The following is a 25,612-nucleotide window of genomic DNA, read 5'->3' on the forward strand; positions in this document are numbered from 1 at the left end:
ATACACATCTACAACCCTAAATGAGAATAAGTTCTGATTTTCTTCAGGAAAAAAGGTCAGTCTACCATTGAGGTAAAGGATAGAGCCGTGTCAACTGATAGGCAACGGATGGAAGAGATATAATGTTTTCTTCCAGTAGGAGACACTAGAAGCCATTAGTAGCTAAACATGATTGTTTGCAAGATTGACAGAAAGATATGACTTATTTGTGTGATCAGGAAGGGGGTAAAGAACCTCCAAGCTGATATACTTCCAAGCTGATATAGCTTGAACTATGAAATACTAGTGCTTGAGTAGGTCTGTAGTCGTCCCACAAAAGCTCATGAAAGAGTAAAATACATAAATTCATTTCTATGCAGTTGTGCAGGGGGTCTGCGAGGTGGATCAGAGGTTGACAGTGGTTTGCTCTCCAAAATGTTTGGAATCCAGGGCTCCAAACAGTACAGCTTATGCTCTTCATCTATCAGCAGCTTATGTTTCTAAAAAAAAAAAAAAATCCAAAAATTTAAATGCCAAATTAGAAACTTCTCAGAGAACATTCTTAAATAGCTAAAGGAGAATTGGATACCGATGTTTTGCAGTTAAAAGTGCTGGCACTTTATAAAGAGAAGCCTTTTGTTAGAGACAGGAAGTTTAGTTTATTGCCCGGTGTATACAGTTCGTCCACCACATTATTTTGGGCTGTTTTCATTCCTCGCACAGTAAAAAGGAAATTCTAAGAACATTTCATTGCTTTTCTTCGTTTGATGAACAGCAAAGGTTTGCAGTTTACCAACCACTGCATTGCTCTGCTACTTCTGACATACAATTTCACTTCACATAGATCCTCTGGAGGATAAAACATTTGTTCTTTATAAAAATGAATTGTTTCTGCCTCATTCATTTTAAGTCCGGCTCTCACCCTCATCTTTCATTACTTCACAGAAAGAATTCCTACATACAAAACTACAAAAGAACCAATAAGTTAGGGTTTTTTTCATGAGCAAAACTTCAGGCTTAGAAACTAACAAGAGGCAAACTGTGACAACTTTTTTCCCCTTTGCAGTTTCCCCAGGTCTTTTTCAGTAGCACACAATCTGAAGCAGAGTAATAACATCACAGCTATGCTACAGCGCTATTACTTAACAGTGTGATCGCTCTTCTGAAGGGCATTTGTTTTCATAAACAGATACCGCATCTTATGTACCGATTGTTATGATTCTGTTGTCTGCACAATGTGGTTCTACGCACTTGAAATTATAAATCAAAGAGCTAGAATACATGCCCGTACATTTAGTCTTTTACTTTTTGACAATTCACAAGGTTATCACAAAAGATTTTATAACATTCTTGCCTGACAGGAAAAAAAAAAAAAAAGGATTCTTCAAAAAAGGCTTGGTTTCTAAAAAATGCTAAGCATTTAAACATTTATTAGAAACAGTTTTAGTTCATCATTAATCTGAAGATGAAGTATTATTGATTTACAATGAGCAATTCATCCGATATCCATCAGCAGCATATAAAAACAGAGTCTGAGAATTAAAAAATGGGTGATGCCTTTTTGGCAGCAACTTGCTATGTCCTGCCAATGGCATAACCTGTCCAACTGGATGGGAAACAGCTCTGCTCTTTCTGTGTGTTCTGCATGCTTGACTGTATATGTCCCACAGATTATACACTAACCTACATTTATTTTTATATTACAGGATCGGCAAGTATATATTAGATCAAGGCTTTGGGGACTTTACATATTGCTTAACCTCAGTCACCCAGGCTCTTAGTCACTCCAGTGATGAGCATGGTAAAAATAGATAAATTGCACAGATAGATTGACACAGAGACATATACACATCTGCACACAGAGACATATATATCCCTAGGGCCTGATGGAACAACTCCAGTTGAGTACAGTGAGCTTTGGATCAGGCCCAATGCTAGTATACAATACAGACTAACTGCCTCTGATCTTTGAAACCAGTTTTAAAAGGCTAATATGGGGGGTGAGCCTCCATTCTGTGACCCTGGTTTTCCACCAGTGTAACTCTATTGGCTTTAGTGGCATGTAAAACCAAGGTAATGAAGTGGAGAATTATGCTCACATTATGTTTTTTAAGTAGCTTATTAGCCTGCATATTACACCCTTTTTAGTGAGTTGGCAGCTGTGCAAAGGACTCTAAGGACCTAATTCACTGAAGCTGATATGACTCTTCCCACTAGCTTTGGGTCAGAGCCCTAAATTATTCTGAAAATGCTGGGGAGAGGATACTATGAAGTGGTACAGTAAAGGTAAAAGGGTGTTAATGAAAGTCCCTTGTGGAGGTCATTGTTTTTATTACTTTGGAGGAGCTTTCCACAAATAAAAAAGGTTTGAAAAAAACACTTTAAAGTGTGCTAAATGTCCCTGAACATGACTTTTTCTTCATTACCATTAAAAAAGAACCAAGCCCAACCAAATTTCAGGATGGAAAAAGAAGATTTTTTTTCCAGCCTGAATAGATTTGTTTACACCCCGTAACACGCAGTAAGTGCATGGGGTGGGGGTGGAAGGCAGGGGGCAGAGAGATAAGAGAAAGAAACATGTCTGTGCCACCCCCATCTCCTTTGCTTCGTGCTTGGCCCTCAGGGCAAATTGCCTGCCAATGTTGCTTGATTTTAACTCTCCTCTCTCACTCCTTTCAAGGTTGCCTCCCTCTCAGGTGTGCCAGAGTCACATCTCTCAGCCTTTAGGGCTGCACCTGCTTTTCCCCTCTCTGCTGCCATTGGCCATGCATGTCTCTTCTGGCGGCCTCCTGTCACACCCAGCCCCACTGCCCGCCCCAGCTTCCCACACACACGCACTTAATGAGCAGGTAGAGTAATTGCTTTCATAATATTTTTCCCACAATGACATTTCTAAGTTTGCTCAGGCAGGATTTAGGGTTATTGTGTCAGTTCCTCGAGTCCTGCCTCAGCCCAAGTTTGCTCAACACTATTAATAACAAAAATGGGTGCTGTGTCCAAGGAAGGACTGCCGGACCCACAGCTATAAAGGCCTGGGAACTACAGAGCTACCAAAGACTGGCTGCAAAACCCATCTTCTCCACAAACTCCTGCCACATCTTTGTCCCTTGGCTTTTGCAGAATGGAAATTAAGAACACAGATTTACCCCACAAAAGAATTATGACACCAAATGTATCAAAGACATGGTTATTACCAATTCTCAGGTCTACACAAGCACCTGAAATACAGCTAAAATGCAAAAGTGTGTAACTAACAACTTTCTGAAATTATGCCAGTTCTCAGCCAGGACTTAGAATCAAATTCTTAAAAAGAAGATAGGCCAAGTTTATTCATCAGATATGTCATCATAAATGTGGAGGCCAAGGGGAAACTACAGATTTCAAACAGGATATCATCCCAGAGTCTGTAAACCATAAAATACTATTGTTATTGTCCAGACTTCTTTGCAATGGACCCTGAAGATTCAATGATGTTGATTTGACTTTTCCCTTTTGGCATTGGGTCAGGGCCTTAAGTTACCATGAGAAACCAATGAAGGGCTTCTGAAGTATGAAGGGCTGAAGTATGACAAAAGAGTAATAATGAAAGTTTTTATTATTATTGAAATGAGAGTAGCTCCTGGAAACCCCAAAAGATGTTAACAGCCCAAAAGAGGAGGCATCCACAGAGTAGGCAGATGCAAGTAATTCTTGATCAAACTCAGAGAAGAAGAATGCAGGTGGGCTGAAGTTCATGCAACAGATGATTCTATGATTCTATAAGAGTGAGGAAGTTAAAAATAAACCCTAAGTCCCACACATTACAGTGCCACATCCATTGTAAGACACTGCTTATCAGTGTATCCACTGATATTTCTTGTGACTGTTTCTCTGATTTTCATTCAGCAGTACCCAAACAGCTTTTCCTTTGACCATGGGTATGCTGCACAAGGCACACATTCAGAGGCATACCTCGCCTGCACATTTTATGGGCCAATAGCAGCTAGTCAGCAGCACAAGCAGCTCTCCGTAATACTTGGAATAATGTAACCTAGAAGAGAAGGCAAGCAAAAGCCCACCTTGGGCCTCTGCCCCTCACTGCTCTTCTTCTTTGAAATTAAAGCTAGCTCAAATGACTACATTTGCTAAAATTTTCCTCCTGAAATTTGGCTAAGTTTTCCCTGAAAATCTCCTCTTTTCTCAAACACATTTAATTTTCCATTATTTTTTCCCATTGAATTTTTCCTATTACTTATTTTTTAATGATCTTAACTCCTGCATTAAAAAATGATATCCCAATAGACATACATTATTTTTCTTACAAAGGATTATGAGTATTAGTCTACTGCTCAGTTGTCATATTTCAGTGACTCATAATAATTTGCAAATGTTTAAAATTTGAACTGTGTGATTTTGAATGGTGATGAATAGAAGGATTAATTATCCACGATTTTTTTTCCCAAGACTATTTATCAGATTCACCAGAGGAAAATATTTTCAAAATTTCAAAACCCAGTCCAGAAATACCAAAATATTTCATTCAGTCATACTAATAAAAAAAAAAAAAAAGAAAGAAAGAAAGGAATTTCAATGTATTTTCATTTCAAAGCACTACCCTTTGTTTCAAAATATCCTTAGAACAAAAAGAAAGAGCAGAGTAAAGTCATACTGTAATCCAAAATATATGTTCCATTTCATGCCAAAATATGGATGTAATTTGAGAGGTTCACATTTTCTTACAAGACACAGAAAGTGTCTGCTTCAGTTCCCGCTCAGTCAAATTATTTGCTAATAGTTTGGTTCAGTTAGCAAAATACGAAGAAGAAAAGCATTAATTCTTCCACCTCTACAAAAAATATTTCTTGTGACACATCGTGACTACGAGATGTCATATCCCCAGAAAGTGATGATACAAAAGCAGCAACCTTAAGATTTCAAGAGCTAAAGAGCAACTTTGGTTCCACCCTGTATGATGCAGCAAAGGGAAGCAAATCCACTCTAATTTTACAGAAATGGGGTAGGCAGATTTGCTGAGATTCTACCTCTTTGCATAATCATTAACATCTTTTCTTTGCAAGACTACGTGATCACCTTCTGCAAGGATCTTTCTTTATGGAAATCTCCTCAGAAAGGAAATTAAATCACAGAGGTATCATGCACAGCATCATGCATGACATGGTCTTCTCAGCCACTTCAGAAAAGCAGTAAGGAACACGGTTTACCGATAGCTGTGGACTTTCTGTGGGTGTAGTGAGAGGATTGCACACAACAGACGTGTCTGACAGCACACACTTAAAGGGTATTCTTTCTTATGTGGAGGTGAGAAGACTAAATTAATAACAGTCAATCCTTGTTTTATGTCATCAATGCCATCTAAATCACTGACCATATGCCCGTTTGCTAAAGGAAGATACACTTACGGGCAGAGAAATTTATCTCTTTGTTATTTTATTGGGCTGGAAAAAACCCAATTTATTTAATATCAAAATACTTAACAAAACTCTCCACACTTCTCAAAATGATGTGCTATAAAAAAGGAGAAAAAAAAATTGCCTTCAGAATGTAAAAACCTCGATTGTTACAATTTAAAGTTTTCTTGATGAATCTTCAGGAGCGCAAAACTCATGCGGGTTTTCATTAGGAAAAGAAAAATAAAATGTCCAAGAAATATTTCTTGATAACCACTCCCATTTGCCATTTCAGAATTCTCTGCAATAATTTTAGGTGAAATTTACCTTAATGAAGAAGTTCCTGCACAAGCTTTTATACCTTAACATTTGAGTCTTTCTCCTTCCAGATATATGTCACTCTTTGCATGATAAAAAACAAGGAATAACCATGCTTAGCTGTACAGGTAATGTACAAAGCAATTGGTGAATGAAAACCTTGTACTTCTGATCTGGTATTATTTTGAATCAACTGCTGCTATTACTCACCCAGCCAATAATAACTTTGCATCAGAGTCTTAGTGAAGACAAGAGGAAGGAATTTGTCATTGAAAAGGTGAGTCTGAAACGCTGCCAGTCCTCACAGAATGTTCTCAACTTAATGATATACATACCGTAACATGTCTGGACCATGCCACAGACAACTTTCCCTCTAACACAAACATCTATTCAGCGTCACCGGATTCTGTGACTTACGTCAATGTGACTACTTGTATGAATGCAGATTACTCATGTGAATAAGGGATTGAGACTTCAGTCAGCACAGTGTCTGGAGACCCTGTTGATGCAAGACACAATATGGAAGTGAAGCCATTAAAAAGTCAGCAGTGGGATACAATTAGCGCACTGGTATTTGAAATGTTATTGGGATGGGGGGCAGAATTCTCCTGTTAGGGTGGGAAGGAAACACATTGTCTCTAATACAGCTGTGTTTCAACTATGAAAATGCTGAGGTTTCTTGAAAATGACCCCTGGACTATGCTGCTGCAGCAGGGTGAAATTTAATGCAATGCAAAATTTTAACTAGCCATGATAATTACAAAGCAGGCCCAGAGGTCAGTTAGGCTGTTTTCACAAAAAAAAGATTATGCATTTTTTCTAATGGATTCAAGGTTTGGCATCAGATTATTACTGTTAAAATTATTATTAAGCTTGGACCTACAGGCCAAATCCAAGACCCACTGTATTTATTTCTGCCTGTGAGAATTCCTAGCATTTCTACAAGAGTTCTCAAACCAAATCAAAATGAAAAACTGGCTGAAAGAAATCTGTTGCAGAGCTATCTACTGCATCTTTCAGTTCAGGACTGAGGGAATTTTTCCTTTTCATCTATTGAAGCAGCCCAGACTTTTGTTTCCAGATGCATTTCCCAGTGGCACTGCATTGCATCACAGGTATGTGATTTAGGGAGTTGAATGCTCTCTTTGCTTCTAAATGATGCACTGTCCTATCCTTAGCCCTGCTAAGAATTCCCTTCCCATTAGGCAGTAAGTTCTGTAGGTAAAAGCATGCTTCTTTTTCTACATACTGTTGCTGTCCTACTAAATCTATCTTCCATCATAATAAGTAAAAAGGGAATCTGTAACAAACTTGCCCTAAGACAAACAGAAAAAAGACTCTAGTTGTCATAAAATTAAATACTTCAATCCTACTTAATCCTTGACTGAAGAAATATAATCAGAAAAGAAAATGGAAATTATTTACATATTGACCAGTATTAAAGCAAAATAACATCCTCTACTATTTCGTTTTTATTTTGAATGGAGTAACCTGGAGACATACTAGTTCTTTTGCAATAGTATCAGAAGTGTAATGTAAGAGTATACATTCCCCACTGCTAGCCTTATCTAGCGTCCACTTTGTCTCTGTTAGCTCATTGGTTTCTCACAGGGATCACCAAAGAAGTGGTACTTGAGCAGGATTCAGCAGCTGTGGCCTCTAGACTTGGGTGCATGTTCACATTCACCACCAATTATGTTTTAAATTGAGACCCTGTGTGACCCAGTTTGCTTTCAATGTTCTCAGTGGGTCTGCCAGAATATTTCCACTCTCCCACATTCATCTGAAATTCCCAAACGGCTCTCAAAGTTTGAGGCACTGGCAGCAGTCGATCCCTGACAGTCCACTGCGAGGGACAGGGCAGGCAGTAGCAGTGCACGGCCTTTTCCCTATGCAATGTTTTCTCCTCTCCCACTGAGGGACTCCAGCTCTCCCAGTGCATACCAGTGGGCCAGAGCATGGGCAGTGAAATGCTCTAGGTTATTTTCCATGAACACCAAGGGTCTGCTCCCCCCAGCACATTTCTAAGGGGTTTTTTTTGGTTTTTTGGGGTTTTTTTTTTCTGTTATTAAAAATGAACAGCTCCAGGCCTGAAAGCTTACTCACTGTATCATGTAATTCTCTTATTTCCTGACTAATATAATCCATAAGGCCCACAATTTGTTAATTTTGCACTCAGTCAACCTTTCCTCCTTGTTTAGATTTATATTGCAGACATCATAAATTTTATATAACAGTGACAGGACCTTTGCTTTACTTCAAATATTCTGGATAAAAGTGTATCTCTCAACAAGGCAATTTTCTTTTAATATTAAGAACTTCAGAAACTTTTTTGCTTTTCTTTCTGCAACATTAACCAATTACTTCAAAAATGGAACAGACTATCCAGCTTCCTGTTTGGTGGGGACTATGCTTTTCATGATCTACAGTATTTTACAGCATCTATTCTTCCTGCCTGCTGAAAACACCCTTTCCTTGGAAGACTGCGCATATGCAGGCAAGAATTGTAAGATTTGCCTGTATGGTGTTTTTTCTGTCTTAAACTAGCTGCTTGCCCATTAGGCGATTAGGGTAAACAGTAAATATCTGCAGCATTGAACAAGCCTCTGGGGAGTAGTCATTACAACTGTCTAAATTACCTCAAATTGATTGGCAATCAATTAACTTGAGGGAAAATTATCTAGCATAGACTAGCAGAAGAGGAAGAGCTGAACTCCCTAATGGCCCGAAGTGGTATAGTAGTCAACAATCACAACCATTCAGGAAAAGAATGGGAATTAGACCTGCTCAGTCTGTTGAAGCCTATTCAGGATTCAACCTCTTAGAGAACTGAGCCTTTAACTTCTTTAAAATCCCTGCAACAATTTCAGATATTCTGATACAGACTTTTTTTTTTAAAAGATGAGTCAGTTCTTCTGTTGAGAGAGTTGCTAATAACATAAAGACCACAGGTTTCTGAGTCATGCATATGTATATGCAATAATGTTCTTTACCGGAAACATAGCATTGATGTATGCAGATAAAGCTAGATATAGCTGCAGACAAATGATGGCATGTGATGGTATAAAGGCTTCATTGGCAAAGGCTTGAGAAAGCTGAATTGCTCACAATTAGTGAATTATGCAAAATGTCCTCAAGGAGTGATGACGATATATATTTCAGAAAAATTGTTATACACTTACTTCAGACCTCTACTTTTTTCTTAACCTCTGTCTTTTAAGCCAAGTGCATACTTGACAGATAAGCAATGACATTCAAACTATTCCCACCATAATCTCAGGGCTTGTTCCTGAACAATAACAATTCCTGAAAACTCCTCAAGCGACATCAGTGGATTGCTTATTTTTTAAAATTAAAAGTAAGTTTTGGAAATACTGGTACCATTTGGTGGCCTAAATAAGATGAGATAATTCCATGCACAGCAAGTGCTCTTTGATGAAAAAGAACTGAAAAGCACAGAATTCTCCCTGAAGTCAGTTGCTGGAAAACTGGTGTGCTCGGTGATATTGAAAATCTCACAAACTAATTCTCAACACTGAAAAATGAAACACTTGCCAAAAATCTTTTTATAGACTTGTAGAGGATTAAGAATAATCACAGCTGTATTGTTAAGAGGGCTCCTATTAAATGCAATCAATTTGATTAGTTTATGTCTTAACCTCACCATTGTTTTACCATCAGTTTTTCTGTCCTGCAGATTCTAGATGCTGATAGGTCGTTTCAATTCCCCATTTTTTCCATTACCAAGGTTTCATTATGCACGTTAAGCATGTTTCCATTTGCCTGAGGTACACCAGGGGCAGGGAAGCATTTTTCAAAGATAACTCATTTAATATTAAATGTCAAAATATTACTCACTTCTTTAGCAAGATCATGCAGCTGCAACCTGGAGAATTAATTTGGGATGGTGTCTCTGTGGAGTTCAGGGCGTTGGTCTGAGCATACCTTTTGCTAAACAAAAAATCATTGACTTAACCAGAATTTAAAACATTGTATGGAACTAACTCAAGGGCAATAATGAACAGCTAAACGTATAAAGGAAGTGATTTTTAAGCCAGAAATGCTGTGATTAATTATGGATAAAACAACCAGGAGAACTTCTCTTTACATAAAGTAATGAAATAAGTCTATTAGCATGAAAAAAAAAAAAGTGGAAATTGTAGGCTTTGTTTTGAAGATTATGACCATAGCATTTCCCCTCTGCACAAGCAATCAAGAACCCATTGAAGAAAAGAATCATGAATACCCTCCACTTTACAGAGAGAAAATTGATGTAGGAGAAAAAAAGCAGGCTGACTGTTTATACAACACTTGCTTCCTGTGTTTCATTGGAGGCAATTCCTGATTTACATTCATGTAAATTAGGTTACAGACAGCCCTTAAATGACATGACCAAGGATCTGTGTCAACAGAGTGAACCATCACCTGATCCTTTCCATCTCAGCTCTGAGAAAAAAGCCGCCTTCTTCATGGGAAGACTGAAATGATACTTTTACTTCCAAGAAGTGTTTCCCACTGCCTGCACAGATAATTTTTTCAGGAGCAACTGACGTTGTCCATCACTGAACTGTGGATTTGTCAAAAGAATGCAATACAAGATGATAACTGATCAGTCCTCATGTGGACTTCAGTGTTTATGTTGCTATTTGGTGGATAAGGCTTGAGTGTTGTGGGTTTTATTTCTAAGTTTATCATTATGTATTTAGCCAATTCCTTTCTTCTATACAGCATCAAACTAGGGAATAGATCTTTGGGGGAATTTTTTTTTTTTTTTTTTTTTTTTTTTGACTTCCACCCTTTTAGAGACCTTCTACACATGAAAGCTATTTCAGAGAAAAGGCAGAGAGTCAATTTAAAATAGAATAGCCATACTGGTGAACAAAACTATATGCAGATACTTTGATTTTGTATTAAGAATATCCAGACTGTTTGTCAGTCAGAAACAGTAATTCTGCTTCCAACTTACATCTTTTCTTATCCTGAAAACTTTCATGAGTCTTTAAACCCAAACTGACAAAGCTCTCCACAATGCATTGCGTTAGTACACATTTTGCAGTAGGCGAAACAGTCACCTTTACTTATTTGCTCCAGCTCATTCATTACAGAAGCCACATGAAACTTGTTTTGCTAAAAAAACAAATGAAGAGGAGAGAAATTGAGTTATCTCATGTTTCTCAGAAACAGCATTTGAATGTGATAATCGCCACCCTTTTGCTTCTGAAACAAGACAAAGGCAAAGTACTTTTTAAAATTATATGCCTGAGAACCATTTTAGTCTTGCTGTTTAGTTCGGTTATTTAGCAAAATAGTTAGCTAGGCTTATTCACAGGACCAAAAGTTTCTCCCTGAAATCCAAAAATTGCAGTATGGCCTTTTTAAATGCTCTTCTGTTAAGTCTTCCCTCTCTGTTCCCTGCAAATGTCTTCTGCCAGACCATCTTTCTCCTTGGCTTAGAGAGTCATTTCTTTAACCCTGTGATTTCCTTTCAGAACCTTTATTTTGAAAATTGCTGCCTTTGAGCCATCAGGTAATTTTTGGTGCCCCAAACCAGCCTTCAATATGTTCTTTTGGGTTCCCATCTATTTTTTTTTTTCTTTGACCCTCTGCCTGTAAAGGAAAATAAACACCTCAACAATGCTCTTGATGTTTGCTCTACAGCCTCCCCTCTAGTGCTGGCTACAAGCCAGACTTCTAGGTGGAGCCCTATAACCCCAGGATGAACTAAGATAAATCCGTAGCACAAGCAAGAAGAAGTTGGGAATGCAATACTTGCTTCTATTTCACAAAATGGCAAACAAAAATTAAAATTACTTTCATATGGCCATACGCAAATCCAAGATATGAAGCTGTACCTATAACTGCCTAGTACCAGTTGCTGTAACTGGCACGGTCCTACATGGTGAGTTACTTAGTGCAGTGATGGTTACAATATAAATACATTGCTTTTCCTATAAAAATTACGAACTTTGGGGTGCACTTCATGGACATCATGCATGTTGGCACAGCCACTAGCATACAAGAAATGAGTTTCCTGCTTCTGACAGGTCTTTGTTTTTTCCTTCACCGTGATTCAGCTCTCATGAATATTGCCATTAGATACTCCAAGCCATAAAAGCTTTTTAGCAAAGATGTTCGGTTTCCAGATAATCTTTTTCCCTAGTACACAGTAATGATGAAATACAGAGACTCCTCTAGTTCCTATGTAAAGACTAGCAAAGGAAAGTAAGCAGGGAAGAACTGCTCTTAACCAAATAGAAATATTTCCATGCCCTCTTTTCCTCTGTCCAACTGGCAATGTTTTCATCTAAGTCCAATCCACACAGATGCTTCTATAGGAACTGATAGCAAAGTCCCTTAAATTGAGACATATCTGTTTAACTTTAGTAATAAAATTAGCATAGTTTGGGGGCTCTGAAAGACAGGCTTATAGAGACAATGTTTGGTCTGAAGGGCTGGCTGCAGAACTGTGGGTATATAATCAGCCCAGCTTTCCAGGAGAGATACATTTCCCAAAAGCCAAGACGATCAAAACAGATTCTCACTTTGAACTGGTTCAGTACCTCTCTGTGCTGATCTCTCACAGAGTTTTGCAGGTCATACAAGGAGTTGGGAAAATGCAACTCTTTGCTAGTTCCAACACTGCTAGGTGGCTGCTCAAGCTGGCACTGCTCTTCTAGCTGACAAGGAATACCACCACGCTCTATAAAATACATTACACAGTACAATGACTATGCATGTTAAAGAAAGAATCTTTGCTGCAGGAAAGAAATAAGCCTTAATTATAGGTGAGCAAATAAATTCATAACAGCGTCTCTGCATTTAAACTTTCACATTATTTATTTCAAATTTGTAATGTACCTTTCTCATTAGGATTCTGAAATTTCTAAGCCTATCTGACAAACACTTCTTTACAAATATTCAGTATAAGATTTGGCCCAATCTGCTTGGCATGGTATACTGTCTCTTAGAGTGGTCAGCATTTGATCTTCCTGGGGAATTGATACGGTCTCAGCTGATGCAACATGCAGTAATTTAATTCCCACAGAGGACTCATCCTTGTCTTTACAGTCAGGTATTGCCTTAAGCCTGGAAGCTCAGTATTCTCTCTCTGATGTTGTCATGATCAATTCTAATTCTAGAGGTGCTTTTTTGTCTATATAAATAAGCAATCTGCATTTAAGCTGAAATCTCTAAATATGGAATATTAAAATCTAATGGGCATATTGTTTGGATTTCTGTTCAAAATTTTTAGTTTAACATTTGCTCTTGATAAATATTCTCCATGGTAAACCCCGGGCACTAAATATTGTCATAAACCAAATGTAAATGAATGGTGGATACCACTCAACTGAAACTCAGTTTTGCACGTGTAAACTAGTTTTTAAATAATTTCTTTCTTTCTTTTTTTTTTTTTTTCTACTGATTGTCTAATAACATCATGTTTTTTATTGTGTTTATTCAGTTTTGTGATTGATACATTTCACTGTTTGACACTTCATGGCAAATCAGACTATTATATTTTGACAAGGTGGCTCCACTGAGAATTGAAACTTTAAACAATAGGATTTTATTTCAGCCACCATTTTATTAAATCAAGAATTAACATGACTCCTCAGCTTTCACCAAGTCATTGCTGTACACACCTTCATAAAGACTTTTGCTTGATTAATGAATACGTGGTTTGGCCTGAAGTACTGTGATGCTCTGATTGTGTTTTTGACATGCCTTTATTTTTCTGTCATGTGTTACACAAGCCTCTTCTAATATAATGGGTATCACAGTCACAAAGATTGATAACTTAAGATGATAAAACAATTACTGGGATAAACGTACCAGCATTAGATTTTGTGTATCTTAATAAAACTTTAGCATTCACAGTACAAAAGCTAAACTGTCCTTAAAATTCCATTATACAAATCACAGTTGCTCATTGCCCCACAAAAGTGTAGTGGAGGGGTGCATCTTTTTTGTAAAAGATTTAAGAAAATTCTGATACTTCACATCCTTTTAATTAAAGCTCTGCTCTCATGACTCATTTATGTCACTTTAAAATGTAGACATACATCAAGCTAGGTTGTGGGTGTGCCCTGATACCATGATTTACTCTCCATTGCTGGCCAGACTTATCAGTTAAAACAATTTAAAACACATGCGATTTTTTTTTTTCAACCACAGACTAACAGGCAAAATTGAAATGGATTTAACCCCTCCAGTTTGAGAGTTGCGTGGGATTTAGCCACACAGCTCTCATTAAAGTCAACGGAAGTTCAAATCCATGGGTGTGGTATGGCACCCTTCCACGTAACTCTCATAAAGCTGGAGGCTTTGCATGTCTGTGGGGATAAGACAGTGGGCAAACATACCTTATCTAGTCCGAGTCACTGCCATCATGCTGACTTCAGAGAAGAATCTGACGTGATACCTCGGCTAGCTACAGCAGGGAGACAGGTTGGTGGGCCAATGTCCAAATGGTGATTTCCTCCTGAAAGTATGAGGCAAGTGGAGTTTATACCACTCTGGAGTAATCCACTTCTTGTAGCTATTCTCAAAAACAGGCCACCTGTGACGCACCGTGCCAGCTTTAACTTGTGCGTGATCTTAAAGAGCAGTCTCACATTGGGTGCATTGCTGTAATCAATCTGCTGGTCACAAAGGCACAGCCAAGCAGTCAGTGCCACCCCTTGACAGCAGCAGCAATCAAAGATTTAGATGAACGTCTTACCTCTTAATGTCATTAACATAATGCAAGCAAAACTCATGAATCGCTGAAACCATTTAGTTTGTCGGGTTGGCCATAACAGCTATTATGTTTATGCTCTATAAAAAATCTGCTCTTCTTTACATTTGAAAGCAACTCAAGGTGTTGGTTGTTGCTCTTTAAAAGCCACAGACAGGCCCATGGAAGAATATGGGAATGTTGCCATGAAAGATTTTACCCCACATGTGGTTCTGGAGATATATACCTTCCTAAAACAAACTTTCCTAGAGGGCAAAGACATTTTGAACTTTTTAAAAGGCTTGCAGCGATGTTTCAACTTTTACCAAGCTCTATTGACTTTTGCATATTTTCTCAGATTTGAAGAGAGGCTTGGGAAAGACTTCCAGGAACTGATATGTGAAAACAGGCTCTGGCTCCTGCATTTCAGCATCTCCAGCAGCTCCTGCTGAGTTATCTGAGCACAGTTCTGGGCTCTGCCTCAAATCCACTCTGTGACCTGGGGTAAAGTTGCTTACTCTCTCTCTTCCTCAGTTTTCCAATCTTAAAACACAGCTGATAATGCTTCCTTTCTTCTGTGTCACGTCCTGTCCACAGAGACCATCAGCTTCGAGAGAGGGTCTCTGCTACAAGGTGGTGGTTGTTCTGTGCCTACAACATAGGGCTGAGATCCCACTAAAGGCTCTAGGGGTACTGGGCTCTAGGCCAAGATTTGGATAAGCTTGGCTTTTGGTTCAAACAAAGGTTCTCCTCACAGGCCATCACATTCATTATTTTGCCCTGTGGTGAAGTTAATGCTACATCTGTGATGTCACAGTTGTTTCCATGACAACAGGTTTATGACTTCAATGTACAGTCAAATGGAAGGAGAAACTCAGGGACATGAAGGAAAGCTCTTATTCAAATCAGAAACATCTGACACAATAACAGAGAAGAGAAACGGCCAAGAAGGTACATTTCTTTTATTGTTATACATGTTTGTGGTTTCTTCTTAAGTTTTCAACAACGTGTACTTCTTCCATCACATGTTTTAATAGCTACTCTTCCACTTACGTTTCTTTAGTTAAAGCTGCTTGCTTTCTTCTTTTAAATAAAAAAATAAATTTAATACCATTTGTTTAACTAGTTAATGAATGCCTTTGCCTTTTTTCAATTAGGTTTAATTTAATAGGAGTAAATTTGGACTTCAGTATAGTCTTCCTTCTGATGCCAAATATGAATGATACTATTTCTGAACAAACAGGGGAACTGTTAAAACTGCAGCTTTCCATACTGAGCAGAATAGGCTTTCAAAGAAGAAAATAAAAAAAAACCCACATCAAAGTTTTTTGAAACACGGATTTAAAAAAAAAATGCAAGAAGGCAAAGCTTTTATGGGATAGAAATAAGCATTGGGCAGAATAATGCAAAGACGCAGATGCTTTTCATTCCATGTTTTTTCCTTTGTTTGCTGTTTGTTTTTTCCTTGAACAGCAACCTCATCAAACGCAGACGTCTCTCCATGGATTAAGGTGCCACCAAAGTACAGACTGCAAAGTGCACTGATACGGCTCAGTGTTTGTCCGACGTGGGGACGTGGGAACCTTCACAGGAGCTATCCCTTCTGTAGTCTCAACAAGGAATTCCCAGGAGCATCTAAAGGTGGAGATGATGCCTAAAGGAAGCCTGTGAAGTTTACAGTCCATCCTTGTTAGCAAGTCTAAACACCTAAATTAGTGAACTTAAAGACCCTGAGAGCCACACTAAAAATTAGGATGGATGGCAATGCTTATGTTGCATGTTGCAGTTTGATTCGCTGAAAGTACTTCATAATGGTAGCCAATAATAAAGACAGTGAAGTTTCAATTGAAAAGTTTTCAGGTAGCTACTGTGCAACCAAAACTGACTAGGTTTAGCATGTTACGTCTCTACTACGCTGCTTGGTTCACAGATAGTTGATTGAATTAGTTAATTAAGATAGTTATTTAAGGCTGGAATTTTCAAAGAAGCCACAGGAATTAGGTAACCAAATTCAATGAAATTTGGGCACTTAACTCCCTTAGACTCCTTTGAAAAGGCCAGCTATAAATGCTCACCTCTTTAGTTGCAATTATTTGTACTCACAGGATTATGAGTGCAGCTGTTTATAAATGCAGAAGCATGGCTGCAAAAGCAGACATGGCATGAGAACAGAGATTTGTCCATGCATAGCATAGTACATAAATGTATACAAGCAGTGGCCATACATTTAAGCTATCCTTAAAGTAAAAATACCAGTAGAGTTAGTAATATCTCTGAAGCTGGTAAGAGCTTCTTAAGGTTGCCTAATTAAAATCATTTAGATATACGTACTCAAATATACATGTGCACAAACTTGTAATATATATAAATATATATACATATGCATATATAAAAGTATATGCATGTATATAAAAAGCCAGATGTGAGCATGAGTGTAGACAGTTGTTTGGTTTTGTATGCATTTTTTTCTTTGCAAAACAGTAAATAGTAATAGTATTTGCTACTGGGAAAAGGGGTGGATAAGCTGCTGTGGTAATGTCCATGATCTTTTCAAAGATTATGAGAAAATGCCTTTTTTAACAGGTACATAATACAGGCAATATGGAGGTAGCTTTTATTTAAGCAAAATAGAAGGAAGCACTGTAGCAGAAGTATCATCCAGAACAGGAACCATCTGATGGATTAAGATGTAAAAATAACAACCTACAAATACTATAAAAAACCAACCCTCCAATCAACAAAACCTGACACCATGTCTTTGTACCTGAGTGCAGGGCAAAAGGACAAACCCAACAGCTCAGCTTGATAAAGGCTCTGGGGGTTAATAACAAAAATATGGCACAGCCTTCCAATTCATCCTTGGTGCTGGCTCCCACTAAAATGCTGGAGTTACCCAGGGGCACTCTGACATGAGCAGTTAAACCTTGACCCTACTGAAATGAATGACAAAATGCAGGACCCATGATTGCCTTCCCTGAGCATGGTGCAGAGCTTTCACTGGTGTGACTGCAGCCTCCCTCAAAGTCCCCTATCTTTACAGTTACTGCAGGCAGTCAAGTCCGATTTGTCTGAGACAAGCATTACCTTCTTATCCAGCAAAACACCTTCAGACATGAGTAACCTTAGGCCTACAAATGCTGCTGGCAATAGTCACGTGCTCAGAGATACACATGGGCTTAGGCACTTTGCTATGAAGGGAATCTCAAAAAGGAGGATCTATCCCAAGGCCAAAGAAATGGGAATGAAGAGCATCCAGCCAAATCCTGTTCGTTAGCAGACAACATTTTTTTCTATTAAAAACTGTCAGGACTTTAATTCCATGTGTTCACAGCAAGAGTGCTGGCCTGTAAACTAATCCAAAATATACCAAAGATCAATTTCTTCTAATAAGGAGGGTCGGTGACTTTCCATTAGAGTGAGTCACTGAGTTCTCCAAACCCTCAAGGTGTAGTAGAGCAAATGAAAATGAGGTTAGCTAAGGAATGCAAAGAGATATACAGCACATCTAGACCTTTAGCTTCACTCCAACATCCATATGTGGCCATAAAATATAGCTTTTTAAATGTAAAAATGTATAGATTTCCCTCTATAACAAAGGCATAAAATATCTCACTCCCAAACAAGTATTTGAGCATGAACATGATCTTTCACTTCATTTAGGACTACCCACCCAGTAAACCAAGCTGTATTCTTTCTGGGTGGCTCAGAGAATAGCATATTACAGTGGAAACACCCATTTATTTCATTTACTGCCATTTATAATATTTTCCACTATTTGCAGATAATGAATTCATCCACTTTTTGCCAAGATTATGCAGCCTGTTTTATAGCCAAAATTATCCAGAATCCTTCTAAAAATGTGTTACCCTTCACTTTCCATGATTGCTTAGTGGTTCTTTTGGAGCAGGACCAAGATCAACCATATTAACAATGCACAGCAATAACTGAACTGTCATGCTCCTACTCTCCTAGCAGCAGGAAGAGTGCCATCAAGCTGGTCCCTGAAGTATGCACAATTCAAGAGCATAACTGTTCAGGTTAATTAAAGCCATTAGATGAGAAATGAGGAATTACTTTTGGAGTTCTTTCCTCTACACGTTCTACAATGGTCTTCTCATAAAGGTAGATACATTTCAGATTATCTGATGTTTTCTTGGCACCACTGACTCGTCAGTTTTCCAGGATAAATTGTATTTGTAGAATATAACACAACAGAGACCTATGATGTGTAACACGCCTGAACAGACCTAGCTCCTGACCCTGTGAAGACTGACACACATTTTTAGCATTACACACCATGAGTGGCCCTTTCAGATTCAACAAATCCACAGACAGCAGGTAATACCGGCACTCTGTGACCAAGCCCACACATATGGCATGTTATAGCTGCACCAAGACACAGGCAAGGCAAGCAGAAAACAGTGGAAAGGGACAAGTCCCTTCTGGGATGATGTGTATTGGGTTAGTTCTGATTTCTTAGTAGACAGCTTCCCGCTCTCTTCACTGGCTCGGTGGTGCTGGCATGCTATGGAGGGTGGAGCTGCAGCACCGCTCACTCCCTGCTCTGCGCGAGCATGGGGGAGAAACAGGCCGGTCACATCTGCTCTTCCCTTGTGCGGGGTCTGGCAGTCTGAAAATCCCATGCAGGGGAGAAAGAGGGCTCCTTGCCATCACCAGGCTCAACAGCTGGGCCCAGCATGTAAAATGAAGCACATGCAAATCTTTGCAGGAATTCCTTAATATTCAGCCTGAGGGTTTGATCTTGGAGTCAAGGAAATCTAGCTCAGGACCCTAAATGCAAAGAGCAATCCCTGCCCAGAGGTTCCAGTGGTCAGTGTTAGCAGTGATAACAGAAGTAATCATACAAACAAAGGATAAACAAACCAAATTCGCTTTCTTTTTTTTTTTTAATTTTATATCAAAAGAAAATGAGTGCAACAAATATCCTAACAGCCAAGTCTTTGTTTCTTAACATTATCATTATTTTCTTTGGCATCACACGAATCTTTTAGAGGGACCTAAGAGGAAGGAGAAACTGGCTCAGCAAGAGGCCCTGTAGCAGCCAAAATCTGTTCTTCACTCAGATCACCATTGATCTGCAAGACTGACACCGAGCAGCTGGTACTGAACAAGTTAATCAGCCGCCATGTGTGACTTGAGAACCAAGGGAGGCAGGGGAGCTACATAGCACGTTGAGTTATGGCCACTGGAACAAAAACAGGTTGTCATGATATAACTGAAGATTTCTTAGCACTGACAACTGACAGCACTGCAATAAATATTAATACTCCAAACTCCTACTTGGATTCCCATAAATACTCCAGCCTTTGCCAAAAACTCCTTTCCCTTTGGCCACTCTATTATTCAGTTTTACCATACGTAGCTGGCTGGAGACCTTATTTCTCCCTTCCTCTACATGCACCATCCCAGCACCACCACGTTACTTCTTCCTATACAGCAGGCTCCACTGATATCACCCAATCTGGCCTGGCTTAGACTTCTCCAGCCAACCCAAAATATAAAGATTTTCTCTTTTTTTGGCTCCCTTCCAGTAACATCTTGAGGCCCTAATACACATCCAGTTGATCTCAACAGAGCAGGATCTCAGCTGATTAGCTTTATTCAGATGGGTTTGTTTAATCTTAATCTCTTTCTCTTGCACTTTTTTTTTTTTTTTGCCTTTTTTTTTTTTTTTTTTGCCAGGCTCTTTGATTCCCTTTCTGGTTCTTCTCAGGGTCTCCAAGTTTCAGGCACTTCTCTAAACACTCTCTAATGTTTTGACTTCTGATGGTTAAATTTAAACAAAACTTAAAAGCTTTTCCAACTATTTTTACTCATTCTCTGAGTCATTTATCAATCCCATAGTGAGTCTGGATTCCCCCTATATAAATGGATCACCCTGTTCATGTGTAGCTAATGTGTAACCTCCTTTATCCCACAAAGACAAGAGTCTGGCCCCTTCCTTCTGGGTAAAGCAACTAGAAGCCACTGAACCCTTCATGTTCAAAACATAACCATTGCTAGGATATGTCCTGCCAGACCCACCACTAAGGTCACAATCAGTCCAACTCTGGGCCTTTGAGGCAGATAGGGTGCCCTCAAGGATGCTGCAACATATTCTGGCTGCAAATGTGATCATTTTATTTGCCCTGACCCAAAAGGCCCCGTGTGGTTGACACTCTAGTCTGGACAGCTGCATACCCATACTCTTCCCATGTCAAAGGTATATTTCCTTTCAAAGCCCAGCTGCAGGCTATGATGTGAGCTGTATGTATGCTGTTCCTCTCGTCCGTCCAGTTCCCCTGGCAAAAATTCTGATTTCCACTTCTTGGACTTACTGGAAAAGCAGAGAGGCATATAAGAAGGAAATGTGTGGCCTCTCGGATCCTCTAAACATTGTCCAGCTGCCACTAAAAAGGTGTCCTGACTTGAATTCTTTTTTTTTTTCTTTTTTTTTTAACAGACAACTACTCTGTGCTTTTGTACTAAGCCATAGGAATTTTATTCTTGGACCAGTAGATAACCACAGCACATCTCTCCCAAGTTTCCAACCCCACAACCGTTTTTCTTAATTTTGAAACTTTAAAGGAAGAATGCTTCTTTGGCTTCACAATTTTACACAACTTGCTAGAACCACGGGAGAATGTTACAATACCAAGCCACATGAAATGGAAACATTCAAACAGACCTTTGGGCTGGATCTCCTGCTTCCACCAAGCTGCACTCAGCCCATGACTGAAGAGTGTCTGGCTTGGGTAAAAGACAGTTTTTTTGTGACCTCAAGTCCTGGTGGCCCGCAAGAGTGGTTTGACCTCCAGTGCAGTTAAGAACTGCCTCAATTTTACTCAGAATTGTGTCCCTGACTCAGGACCTCCTGGGGACTTTATGACAGATTTGAGATAACTGAAGCCCTACACGCTGTGCTGTACTCAGGGACCTGGGAGGTACCCCAGCTCACTGACACGAACCACTCTTTCCTAACACCTTTGGCAGGAGGCTCCTGAAGCTGGCTCTGCGGGTTTCGCTGCCAACATAGCAGTGCAAGGAGAGCAGAACAGTTCCAATGAACCGTTTCCCCTAAGAGGAAATGAAAAGAGAGACTGAAGCCACTGGCAAGCCATATATTAGACATTTTGGTTAAAAGCAGCTAGATTGCACTTTGGAATTACTACTTTTTGCAGAATGCTTTGTTCTTCTCCTGCGTGCATTATACCCCCACAATTCGCTGCTCCAGCTATAGGCAATGCTTTTAGTATAGTTCTCCAAAACTGTACTTTTCTGTCACAAATTTCCACATCACAACAGGGCTTAAAATACAATAGAGGTATTTAAGTGATGTTCTGCTCCTGTAGACTAGCTGGCTCAGTCACTGCATTTCAGAGGGACACAGCCCAGTTTTAAGAACAGTATAGGAATGTGCACAGAGAAAAGCATGGTTAGCAGGAATCAAAAACAGAGATTCAAGAGAGATGGACTTCCATAAGACAGGCCTATACTGGGGTCTATGTGGCTCTGATACTCTTACAGTGGAGCTGCTTTTGCGAGAACAGTATTCAGCTCTCAGCCACCTGAGGTATCCCATCTCAGGCTGATCATTCCTTAGGCTGGGCTGCTCTGCTTCCCAGCGCAGGGCTAGCTATTCCCTGGTCCCTCTTGCCTTCAGAGGAGCAGACAGCCACAACCCAGTGTTAGTTAGGTCAGGAGCCCATGCTATTGTGCTAGGCACTAGTAAAACACATATATCATGTATCTGCCCCAACAACTGGAAGAACTACCCATTTAATGTAGGTCAAGTTTTAGTAGGTAATACTACTGTATTACCTCTCTTACATATGGACAAGCGAAGCACACAGCACTTTTGTGACCTGCCGTGGGTTAAGGACCATCTCAAAGGAGGGTATTACACCCAGACTTATTAACAGCTAGCCCACTGCCTTCTGCAGAGGGTCATTCTGCCACTTGTTCAGAACACAGTTTAATGCAAGTTGAACATCACTTGAAACAAAATAAAATCACCCAATCCTGGATTTGAAAATGCTTTAGAACATAAATGCTATATATACAGAGAGAAGACAAGAGCAGGAGCAGAAGGAACTTATGAAATAGAGGTAAGGAAAGAGAGATATGATTTCAACTGAGATGAAGAGCTGATGAAAAGATAAAGGAAAGTCTTTCCAGATGGCTAAGTTGTAAGAAGCCTCTTGCTCTGAAGCTGGCCATCCTAGACAGAGAGAAGTTTTGGGGTGATAATTTGGCTTCATTAAGGTCCCAGGAAAAGTTCTTTGCAGCAGGTCAGATATTCCTCTCACAGAGGGGCAGACTGTTGGTGAGCCCTCAGGTGATGTTGAAAGTGAAAAAGATCCTGCCTGTAAACTGTAGCTGCACAAAGAGAGCCAATGCAATCTGGCAGAATCACTACAACTCTTCTGGGAGTAGCCCAATAAAGTACTGATGGCCACATAAAGGCAGTAGCCTCACCACAGGATAAATGCCTGAGCACTTACTCAGCCATCCCAGGTGGGTTTTGCAGCCTTGGCTGAATCTGCGTGACCTCTGCTTTGTTGTGATCAGTACCCCACTCTGACCAGTCAAAAGTGACTTCAGAAGTGTCCCTATGGTTGCAGTCACATCTATAAATCACAGCACAGATGTATCCAGTGATTTTGCAAATCCCCCCCAACAGTCACTTTGTCTTCCTTAGCTTTGTGTGCTTGGAAATGGCTGAGAAAAACCTACAGTCTAATATCTTTTGAAATGGCTTTTAAGGGCTCTTTTTTTGTCAGACTCCTCACCTGCTCTGTCAGGATGTTCTTTTAATGCCTTTCATATTTCCCATGAAAGACCATAAGCTCCCAAAGCCCCAGCATATCTGCCATCTCAGCGCTATCAGGAAAGAGCTGATGAGAATATGATTGTCAGTGATGATTACAAGTACTTTACAAACACAGGAAAGCATGTTCTGCATTAATTACTAATCTATTTCAGCCAATTTGGCACCATGACAAATGCAACTGGTTGTATCTAACAAGGCAGGGGATCGGGAATAATTCTGTTTCAGTACCGTATGTCCAGGGAGAAGAATCAACCGTTAATCCCAGGTGACTAGTTTCTTTATAAATATATTAGCAACATAATGGAGGGCTTTTTAATGGGATTATAACCACACAAGCAGACCCCAAGCAGCTGCTCTGCTAGTCAAAGGGAACATGGCTGACAATAAGATTTAAGAAACTGAATGAGGGGAAAATGGCAAACCTCTGGCATGGCACACTTAAATGACCTTGCTGCTTAAAAGGCCTTGGATCATGTGGCATACATGAAAAGAAAATCAAATATGCTTAAAGCAATCTCTTTGGGCATGCTCAACACTACTTTCTCCCACTGATCCTCTGTCAAAAGCAGAGAAAATGGCCAAATCAAGAACTCATCTTTTCATATACTAGGGATAGATTTTAAATCCAAAAAGATTTCACTCATACACTGAGTAACTAAGGGATCATTGTCAAGGATGGCAGGGCCCATATACTGTCACACAATCTTTGTGTTACTCTCTCTCCAGAGCTGAAATAATTCTTCAATCTGAGTACAATTTAACAGCCCAATGCAGTAAATATGTAAGTGTGCAAGCATGTCTTTGAGAGTGTGTGTGTGTGTATGTGTATGTATAGGGGTTGACCTAGATGATTTTGGGGATTGGACTGGATGATCTTTAAAGGCCCCTTCCAACCCAACTCATTCTATGATTCTATATATGAGTATATATAAATGTACATACAGAAAAGGACAGCCATGAGGCAGCCACTGGGAACGACCCTGCAATGGCACGAGCAAGAGAAGAAACAAATCGCATTCAGGAATCCCTCTCAATACATTTTACAGGACTGTTAAAATTACAGGCCTAGATTCTGTCCACGGTAATACCTGGGTTCCCTTTCTTAGCATTAATTTAACTGAGAGGTATAAAGATGGTATTGTAACTTACTAAAGAAATGTATTTATCTAAAGTTGATGGAAGTAATGAAAGACAACTGTGTCTGTATAAATGGCACATACACCTCAAAATATAATACTTACATATTTTTTTGGGTCATTGTTTGTTTGGTGGCTTGAAGCTGAGCTAGGATTTGGCTCTGTGGCTTTGAAAGGAATACAGTACAGTATAATGCACGTAACTGTTATAGAACACAAGCACTGCAGTATGTAGCTGCTCTAGCAAGGACTATTTAGGCAGCTTAACCTTAGCATAATGGAAATAATTTCTGAAGTCCAGATCTAATTTATGCAGCTCTGGAATTCTGTTGCCAGAGGCCCTTGTTCAGGGTGGCAGAATGACTTGCGAGAGGATTTAAGCATTCATTTAACACTAAACTACACCTTACATCACTCTCAAATGTTTTTGTTAGAATCAGCTGAAACGAAGGACGTTGACTCAACTAGCCTGATGGACCCACACTGCCCGTCTGCAATCCATGGATACTAACAAAATATCCCTAGTGATTTCAATGGCTTGGGATCATACCTGCATGTTATTCTTGGACACGTCTTAAACTTTCAGGGCTTGACCTCAGGATGCCCTGGCACCAGCTGCATGGACCACAGTGTTTGATCTCCTGTTCACCAGACACTGCTGAGCCCATCATGGTGGCATAGGAAGTGTTTAAGATATATATTTATATATACATGCGTGCATTAGCAGCGATACCGAGGCGTGTAAAAGTGTAACTGGCCTCAGTTTTCATGGTTGTGATGGCAAGCTAACAAGGTTCAATAAACTCTTTCTATCACACTGGGATGGATTCTGCATGCATTACCAAATGTTGGCAAGTACCTAACGGTGTCCTCCAAAACAATTTCCAACTGTGTAAGTGCATCACTCTCCAGCCAAGTAACCTGAGTGTCTTCCTGCCTTTACTGTATGACATTAATTGCTGTTATGAAAGCTCCCCATCTTAAGTCTAGTTAGTGACAATACTTCTGTATCCCTCCACAAGGGGATGGGGAGGAGAACGGGAAAAAACCCTTCAAGGGTTGAGATAAAGACAGTTTAATAAGATAACAAATGATAATAATAATTATATATATACACGTAAAACAAGTGATGCACAAATGCACTACAACTACCTAGCAACAACTAAAACATCAGTGTATTATCAACATTATCGTCATCCTAAATCCAAAGCACAGCACTATTACCAGCTACTGGAAAGAAAAT

The sequence above is a fragment of the Balearica regulorum genome, chromosome 3 (assembly GCF_011004875.1).
Source record: "Balearica regulorum gibbericeps isolate bBalReg1 chromosome 3, bBalReg1.pri, whole genome shotgun sequence".
Taxonomy (NCBI): Eukaryota; Metazoa; Chordata; class Aves; order Gruiformes; family Gruidae; genus Balearica; species Balearica regulorum.